The sequence below is a fragment of the Sinocyclocheilus grahami genome, unplaced genomic scaffold (genome assembly GCF_001515645.1).
Source record: "Sinocyclocheilus grahami isolate Dianchi unplaced genomic scaffold, SAMN03320097.WGS_v1.1 scaffold931.1, whole genome shotgun sequence".
Classification (NCBI taxonomy): domain Eukaryota; kingdom Metazoa; phylum Chordata; class Actinopteri; order Cypriniformes; family Cyprinidae; genus Sinocyclocheilus; species Sinocyclocheilus grahami.
Genome location: NW_015506110.1, coordinates 259,370 through 269,973, shown reverse-complemented (window position 1 = coordinate 269,973; position 10,604 = coordinate 259,370).

The following is a 10,604-nucleotide window of genomic DNA, read 5'->3' as shown; positions in this document are numbered from 1 at the left end:
AGGATGCAAAGTTTCACTGGAGAACACAGTTTGCCTTGAGGGAACATAACACTTTTGTGAACAGATGAAAAGTTCCTTGGGGGCATGAAAGTTTTACAAGAGAACACAAAACATTGAATTATTATTATTATTTTTCTGCCATCTCAATAATTTTCCATCACCATGTCCCTTTATAATTATCTAATATCTAAACATCTAAATATCTAAAATAATATCTGCCGATAACCGATATGGTACCGATATGTACCTCTTTAAAAATATTCTCTCCATCAGCTCTAATTATCAAATCAAGTCAAGTCAAGTGATGAGGGGAGGGGGGTTCTCTTCTGGTCAGACAAATGCTATCTAAACATCTAAGTATCACAAATTAATAAACCGCAGGACTGTGGTGTCCATACACTTCTGCTGATCTTCATTAGCTGCATTACAGGGAGTCTGAACATCAGAACTTTCACCATGAGAAATATGAACTGCACGAAGCTGCCGGAGAAACTCAGGCTTTAGGACTGCGGGGCTTTGTGGATGAGAGCATCTGTCTGTACATCCTCTTCCCCGTCCAGGCAGAGGGGATTGTGGGAGATATTCTCACTAGCTCTCTGCGGTGTTTAAACAGATGGGCCCTCCAGCTCCAAGAGTTACACACTCTCGCTCTCTGTCTAACACAGATACACATGCGCACACCACCTAGCCCTGGCAGGGAGGAGAGGAAAGGATGCCCTCAGAAATACATGAGATGCACTGGAAGGTGAGATAAGAAAGAGCGAGTCAGAGAGAAAGTGGATGGAGACCAGTGCACTAGATCAGCTCCTGCTCCTTTCTGCATTAAGTTCAGTGTTGTTGGATAATGCAGTTGGGTAAACATGATGTCCCCTGGCTACCCTCACATGCTCTCTGAGAGCCAATAAACTTCAGACACCTCTTTTACCCGTGTTCTCTGACTCAGCAGCTCATTGGATTCATAATAGCGCTACATGCACGCATTTGTGTGTTGGGAATAATGTCGGTGCTCTGATTAGAAGGAGGATCTGAAACTCTGTTGGCTTGACAGGCTGCTTGTAGAATTGCAGTTGTGCGCATTCGGCTCTCACCACACCTGAATGATTACGGTGAGGTTGCTTTAAACACACACACACACACACACACACACACACACACAGACACACACACACACACACACACACACACACAAACACACACACACACACACACACACACACACACACGTTCTTTGAGAAGCGGCCTCTTTCTTCGTTCTCTCATCTAACACAACCATGGCCAAAAAATAAAATGCATGCAGTTATAAACTCAGATAAGTGGACCGAGGCTATTAGAGGGAAGAGCTCATCATCAGCATCATCATCATCATCATCATCATCATGACCATCATCAACACCATCATCATCATTATTCTTATTATTAGTATTATTATTCTTATTATTAAGTGTTTATTATATAACCAGATATATTACACCTTAAAAATAAAATATATAATTTATTTTACTGTTTAAGAATAATATAAACAATTATAGTATAATTTTATTAATATTTTATTTGATCTTTATTTACTATACTTCAGGTTTTCATTATAGTTTTAGATTTTTATATATAGTGTTAGATTTGTATTACTTTTCTTAAGTGTTTTTGTCAAATTCTGTTACCAAAATAAAAAAATGCTCTGGGTAATATATATATCAGATTACCATTTAGTATTATTTTATTTTTATTTCAATTTTTGTTCAGTTTTAGCTTTTAATTTTATTTATCTATTTATTTTGTTTCCACTTTGTATTTTTAGTGTTTTAACTTAAGCTAAATTAAAATGAGAAATGTTGGTAATAGCAATGTCAACTATTTGGAATAATATTTATATTGTCTAAGATTAGATTTATCTAAGATATTAACTAACACACACACACACACATATACAGTATATATATATATATATATAGAGAGAGAGAGAGAGATGATAGATAGATAGATAGATAGATAGCTAGATAGATAGATAGATCGATCGATCGATAGATAGATAGATAGCTAGATAGATAGATAGATCGATCGATCGATAGATAGATAGATAGCTAGATAGATAGATAGATCGATCGATCGATAGATAGATAGATAGCTAGATAGATAGATAGATGGATAGATAGATAGATAGATAGATCGATCGATACATAGATAGATAGATAGATAGATACAGTGTTTGACTGTAAGTTTGCATAACCGATTATCAAATTTTCTTTTTTTTCTTTTTTTTATGTGGTATGTGTGTCAGACGGTACAGAAACTCAAATCGCAATCAAACGAGTAAAGCGAGATATCTGTCAGACTGTACTGTCAGACTGGAGCGCTGAACAGCGAGGAGTCCTCCTACTCAATCCTGTCAATTGTGATCTTTAGGGTTGTTGTCATGGCGAGGCTCAGCCACTCTCGTCACAAGATTCCGTGACATCGCGGCGTCATCTTGCAGCACTGGCCAATCAGAAGCCGGCGAGTGTGAATGCCGGGATGAGGAGGATCCACCAGCAGGACCATCGAGGAGCAGATGGCTGAGGCGTCTGGGAGCTGAGAGCAATCTCTTCTGTTCTTCCCCTCTCAATCCGTTTCTCTCTCCTTCTCTCTCTTTAGTCTTGTCTACTACAGCGTGAGCTTCAACTTTTTTTCTAAACATATGGGCATGATATTCTTATTCAAATGCAATATGTGTAACACAAGTTCTTCATTAAGGGGTTGAACCCCGCCAGCCACACAAGCCCAGTGCTTTTGGAGCATATAAATCTACAGATAAAATAGCGTTTAAAATCTGCTACACTGGAAATAGATAATGAGATGACTTCTCTGATCTAGATGAAGGACATTTGTAAACAGAAGTGTCATGCCTGTTCAAATGGAGCTGCTTGATCGGATGGATTTTGAATGAAACTTACAAACAAATTGCTCAAAATTCATTACTTTTTTCCATACAATGAGAGTGCATTCACTGGCTTTTAAGTTCATTTGGAATCTTCAAATAAATAATAGCATGCCTGCATGAATGAATGAATGAATGAATGAATGAACGAACGAGCAAACAAACACATTCACTGGTTGTCAAGTGATTCTGAAATAATAAATGCATAAAAAAATAAATGCAAGCAAGAACAAACAAATACATAAATAAATAACCATCAAGCCCCCTGAATGTACAATATCAAATTCAGATTCTTATCATTTATATTGTTTTATGTAATTTAGATTTTTTTACAAATCCTCAGGTTACTTTACATACTTAAGTAATAAATGTACAAGTAATTATGTTTTATCTTTATTAAAAAATATAAAAATAAAAACATATTTTTTTATCTTTATTAATTTCACATCCCATTTCACAACACACACTTCATATCTTAAAATAAATAAATAAATACAAAGAGGAGAAAAACACTCATAGTGGATAAAAAGACTTCAAAACATTTGAATTCTTTCCCTGATGTTATAACAGAAGAAAATAGAAGGGGGTGAAAACAAAAGAAAAGCAAGGGGAAGAGAATATGAACGGTAGGGAAAAAGTCTGCACTTCTTTTAATAAACATCCCAGCGCTCCCAGAACCAAACAAACTGGATGATGTATTTGAAAACAAAGCATCAGTGTATAAGTAAATAGAAAAGATATAGACATATTAAAAAATTAAATAAAAAATATAAAAACCTACATAAACACACATATTGCTACATTTTTTGCTTTGTTTTATGTTGTTTTAATCAAGTTGCATATATAAATAAAAGATATATTGTTGACTTAAATGGTTGCTTCATATAATAACAAAATAAAAAAAAGTTATCGTGTATATATATATTATTAACATATGTACATATACCAAATTTTATATGGGGATTTTTACAAATATCTAATTAAATGTCATTTTCATCTACCAAGAGAATGTTTGTAAAAATGATATAGTGCCTTACAGGTAATATATATGGCAATTTTACTCTTGATATAGAGCAATATATGTCATATAATCTATCTATCTATCTATCTATCTATCTATCTATCTATCTATCTATCTATCTATCTATCTATTTATTTATTTTTGTTTGTTTGTTTGTTTGTATGGGAAGGACTGCAACTAACACATAAAGAAAAACAAACAAACAAGCTCCTGTTAGTACAATATCAGATTCATATTTTTATTTTGTTATATTGACTAAATAAATCCTCAAACTCTTACTTTAAAGATTTTAATCCCAAAACGTAGAATGTATTAGTATTAGTAGTAGTACTTTACCATTTCTTTATTACTTTCACGTACAATTCCACAACACATGCTTCACATATTAAAAATAGAGTAAAAACCTCACAGTGGATAAAAAAATATTTCAAAGATTTAACTGTTGTTGCAATTCTCTTGATTTTGAATGTTCACTAAACGTGATGCTGTGAACACCAAAAAGTGCTGTGAGACAAACACATAACAGACTACGGCTGCAAAACACACTTTATTGTTATTTATGTTTTGTTTTTATTTTCCTCACTGAAAAAAACCCAAGCGGTCACTGTTGTCAGTGATAAAGCATCCATCATAAACCCAACAATGTGAAATCCCCATTCCAAGCATGCATCATTCTTATTATGCAATATGTAGAGCGGAGGAAAAAACTAAACAAGCGATTATATGTAGGCATTATGAGGTCCGTTTCCCACTGAGGCGAGACTAGAGAAACTTTGTGAGCACGTGCTCAGGTTTTAATCACCAAAGCCATAATTGTAACACTCAACAAAACAAACGACAGCCATTAGGTACAGTCTTCATGGAGCTGCATGCATGAAAAGAATGACTGTGGTCTCTGTCTAGAAGCCCTGAAGACACACAGAGGCTATCTTGCTTTCCCAGACACTAACGGCTGATTCATCGAATTATCCTTCTTGCTCAGTAACTGAGGCTGCCCTGCCAGCTCGATCCCCATTCCTCACAACTGAATAAATTAATTTCTAAACAGGGTGAGAGAGAGCGCATAAGAGCGGGAGCTGGGGTGGAAGGTCGCAATAATCCAATGTAAATGGAGCCTGTTGCCACTGGCGGAGGTAAAAGAGATGATGGATACAGAGAGATGCCGCAAGAAGAGGCAGAGGCGGAAACGCATATACACAGGCCATCACAATGAGAGCGTGACATGATTCCATTAGGATCCAATTCGGATGCATTTATCTTTGTTTGTCCAATTCCTAATGACCGCTGCACCTCGACGGTGCCTGTCCCCATCCTCACTCTCCTGCACACAGCTGGCACCACTGGATGCCCTGAAGCACCTGCTGCTCGTCAATGAGGGCATCCAGCCACAGACAGAGCTGCCAAATGCCATCAGCCCGACTGACCGAAGCTTAAACATCCTCCTGCCACCATGAGTCTGGTCCAGAACTGCCTCTTACAGCCCAAACACACAACCAATGTATATCAGTGTCTTTAACTACATGTGTCAGCTCCAATATACATTGGTGTATTCTGAAGTTTTTTTTTTTTTTTTATATATATATATATATATATATATAAGGATGCATTAAATTGATCAAAAGTGATTTCTGTTTCAAATAAATGCTGTTCTTTTGAACTTTCTGTTCATCAAAGAATTCTGGAAAATAAATGATCAGTTTTCACACAAATATTGTGCAGCACAACTGTTTTCAGCATTGATAATAATCAGAAATGTTCCTCGAGCAGCAGATCAGCATATTATACTGATTTCTGAAGATCATGTGACACTGAAGACTGGAGGAATGATGCTGAAAATACAGCTGCACATCACTGCAATCGATTACTTTTTAAAATATATTAAAATGTAAAACAGTTCTTTTAAATTGCATTGCAATTATATTTCACTTAAAAAAAAAAAAAAAAAAAAAAACCTTACCAACCCCAAACTTTTTAACAGAAATATACAATAGATTTATGGTTGAGTGAATAAAAACTATACATTTTAAAAAATATATTTTAGCACTGCAATTACTGTATGGTGAGTGTGACATCAACAACAACAAAAAAGCTAAATTACAATATATATAAATAAATAAATAATAATACTTAGTACAATTATTAGTAAATAAAATAAGTACAATTATTAAACTAAAAAGTACAATTATTTTAAAAATAAAAATTAAAGCTACAAAAAATTAAAAAAGTAAAGTTTTTTACAAACAAACTAACTAACTGGATGGATGGATGGATGAATGGCTAGATGATACACACACACATGCACACACACACACACACACACACACACACACACACACACACACACACACACACTTTTCTCCCCAATAAAAATTAAAGCTACAAAAAATTAAAAAAGTAAAGTTTTTTACAAACAAACTAACTAACTGGATGGATGGATGGATGAATGGCTAGATGATACACACACACATGCACACACACACACACACACACACACACACACACACACACACACACACTTTTCTCCCGGCAACAGAATGCTTTTCCATTGATAATGAGATGGGGCGTCAGTCATAACCCCATCGTTTTGATTAAGAGCCAGTGCAAATATTTATTCCACATCAGCAAAAACACATTCAGTTTTTCCTGATTTGCTTTACAAATACTGAAAATGAGGCCAAATTCCGCCCACCTAACATCTGTTTCTCACTGTGCCATTTTCCGAGCTGACCTGATCTGATCCAAGACCCAACATCTACACAAAAGTCTGGATACATTTACACTTCGCACGGATAATCTCACTTCCAGGGTTCAAGATCAGTATCCCTGTGTGAAGGAGGATCTCTAGGGAATCCAAATTCAGATGGCACCGTTTTCTCTCTGTTACCATCAAATCGATTTGAGCCACCACAGATACGCCGGAGAGTCAAAGGGTCACGGGCATCCCTTGACTTCCCGTATGGCCATTTAGTACTTTTAAAAATGCTAACTCTGCTCAGATACAAGAACCAGACTGAGCAAAATAGCCAGAGACCAGATAAGTTCAGTCAATGACAGCACATTTGAGACTTCCCATCTTCCCATTGAGAGTGATAGTTTATGGATGTCTGAGAGATTCTAGGTTTCTCATGGGGATGAAACGGTTACCAGATTGAAGGTAAACTATGATAAAATGTGCATATGATGAAACATATGATGAAATGTGTTTCATATTTTAATTATCATTAACACCGTATATGATTTGAAAAGTTCACAGTAATGGCATTTGCTTCCCATCTTCCTTCTGTGTAATGCCTAATAAAGTAGTATTTATAAGCACAGCTGCTTTGTTCACAGTGGTTACCGTGGAAACAGCTCGATTTCTGCTGTTACATAAGCGCCACCTGCTGGTAGACAGTAGATTAAAATTTTTCATTCAGCCTGTCTGCTGTTTTTGTTCAGACCAATGCAAACATTGGTAACCAAATTGTTGATAGAAAACAAGCTAATTTGGAGTCTAGAAATCTCAACACTTCGGATAATAATGTAGAATTATGCCTATAATTTATCATTTTGACGCATCCTTTTCTTAAAAAGATTAAAAATAAGTAAAGGCTGAAGTGTGAGTTTTTTATTTTTTATATATATTTTTTTCTTTGTCAAAACTTTATTTGAGCATGTAGTTTAAAAATCTGCCATCATTTTTTATGTTATTATTTTGTATTATTTAAGTTTATGCAAACACAAAGTGTATTGAGCTGCTAATATTATTTGTTGTTTCTTGGTGAAACGATTGTGTGTATATGAATACCTTTTGAACATTTCCAGCACATTTTAATAATACCATGATAATACTGATAACCCTGATCATTTTGGTCACTATAATCGTGATATGAAATTTTCATACAGTTTCATCTCATTACCCATTACTTGAATTTAGTTTTCGAGCTGATTTTCAGCTGTATTGAACACCATTGAAGTATGTGGACACCTTCTAATTAACAAACATGACTTATTCTATTATACCCATTACAAACAGCTACTTAAAATTAAGTGAACAGCCATGAATCTCAGTAGGCAAATTATTTTTGTAGAATTGAGATGAGTGGAGCCCAGTGTTGAGAAATGGTGATTGTTCTTCATTCATCAGCTCTCGAGAGTTGGAGAGACAAAAGTGTGAGATAAATGACAGGCTTTCCTCGGCTTTAGAGTCGAAGTGGTCCCGAATTACAGGGGGGTAATTTTTGTGTTGGCCGCTGTATGTTCTAGCTGTGTAATTGGCATACGTTGGTGCTAATGGTGGAGTTACCATGTTCAGGAGAGACTAAATTACCATTCATTACAATGGAATAACACAAACAGAGAGTAAAGCTCCACAGTTTTCTACAATAAGTACTGGGCAAACTGGTAAAATTGGGTGTAATTACAAAGAATGTTTAATAATTCTCAATTAATTCCCATGATACTGTAATCACTCTTATGCTCACATAAAAGAATTTACATATAAATTAAGGCTATAAATTTAACAGGTTAATTTAGTGTTATTAATTATGTATTAAAAATAAAGCATTCCAAAATTAATGCAATTAATCATGTCTCCCTGACTCGTGCAAAGTCATGGGATTAATGGAACAGAACGCAGGCATGTTTCTAAAAATAAAATTGTTTTAAACTTGACACAATATTTCGAAAATGCAAAGATATTCATCTGCAGTTTGGGGTTTTAATATTTTATGTATTCATTCATTTATTTTTCAAAATAATTTAAAAAACTTTTCTTCAGAAAGGATGCATTAAATTGACTATAAACACATTTATAATGTTACAAAAGAAAGATATTATAATGATTCTTGAAAGATCATGTGACACTGAAGAAAAAATCAGCTTTGCATCACAAATGAATTACATATATATATATATATATACCTGTAGAAAATAGCTATTCTAATTTGTGGGGGGAAAAATCATAATTATACTGTTTTTACTGCATTTTTGATCAAATAAATGCAACCTTAGTAAGTAATAAGATTATTTTTTTTATGTTTTTGAAAAAAAAAGTATAACCAACCTCAACAATTTGAATGTTAGTGTACGTAAACTAACAACTAAATATAATTAAATATACGGCTGCCAAATCTACCTGCTGCAGGTCAGTGATGGGCTTATGTTCAATGATGGAAATAAATGGAACTAAACACTGTTTTTGTATTTGTATCATCTATTCTATTGCAACTGAAAGGACAGGAGGGGGGAAAAAATACTAATACTGATAACAAAATGCAACTAACCAAATACTCACATATTTAGGATAGTCAAATAAATTGCCTTAGAAAATGGAGTGGAAAATGCTTCTAATATCATGTTTTGAGGGGGCATTTCACCAAAAAGGTTAATTTGGTCAGCATTTAACTGACACAAAGAAAATATTTTTATAAATTTTGAGAATTGTATTTATTTTACTTGTTTGTTTGTTTTAGTCAATTCTCATCAAAAATGATTGGTTACCAACATTTTTTTTTTTCAAAATATTTTCTTTTGTGTTGCAAAGAATTAAGAAAGTCATTCAAGTTAGTAACGACATAAGCGTAAATTATGCCAGTTTTCATTTTTATTTCATTTTTGGGAGATCTATCACTAAATATTTGCAGATTTATAACTATTTTCCAATTGGGTAGAAAAAAATATGTATAGTAAACGTAAAAAGTCTTAAACACAGAACAGTTAATACAGTATATTAACACTAAAGGGCCATTCCACAGAAGCTATCTTTCTGATGCACTTAGTTTTATTTCTCATTAACTCTTTCCCCGCCAAAGACGAGTTTTTACGGCTTTTCGTGTTTTCCCTGTTATACACTCGGAGCGCTATTACACATCTTCTGCTCGAGTACAAAACCTCCCGAAACAAAAACACACGTGTACATACGTGTCTCTTATGTAAACAGATGCATATGAAAAATTATGCGATCATCAGCATATAAATGAAATCTGCATAATGTTACAGAGTAAAATGTTGCTCTAGTAAGTGATGTCTGTGCAAGCTTTGGAGGTGTTGATGGAAGCGATTTACTGGATTTATGCTTTGATAATCGTACTGAATATTACCCAGATGCAGTTTTTGATAAAAATGTGATTTTCTCACCTTTTTGCTCAAAATTATGCATTTTTATGAAACCTACCTATATTCAAGTGTTGATAAAAAAAGAATGCTTTAAGCTAGAATAAAACTGATTTTTTTGTTTAAAAAATCTTTATTTTGGTGTATTGCATATTCAAATATTCATACAGCAAAATATTCTGGAGGCCATCAAATTTTTGTGAAAATCATCAAAATCGCTGGTGGTGGCTGGCAACTTTTTTCAAAAATACTGGCGGGGAAAGAGTTAATATAGTTAAAAGTATCAAAGGTTCTCGCAAATGCATGCTGCAATTCACTATCGCATGCAACAAAGTGCACTAATATATTATACATGGGTTTCAGAGCATTTGCATTTATGAATACGTTTTAATCCAAAGCAACTTAATGCATTGCATTCAGTTTGTGCAATCAAACACATGACCTTGGCATCGCTAGCACGATTGCTGTTAATATCAGACAAATAAACCGATCGTTCTATATCTGTAATTGAATGCACAAACAAACACGGGGTCATTTGCATTTGTGCGCTGCATCAAAACTGTTTAATTTTTAATAACT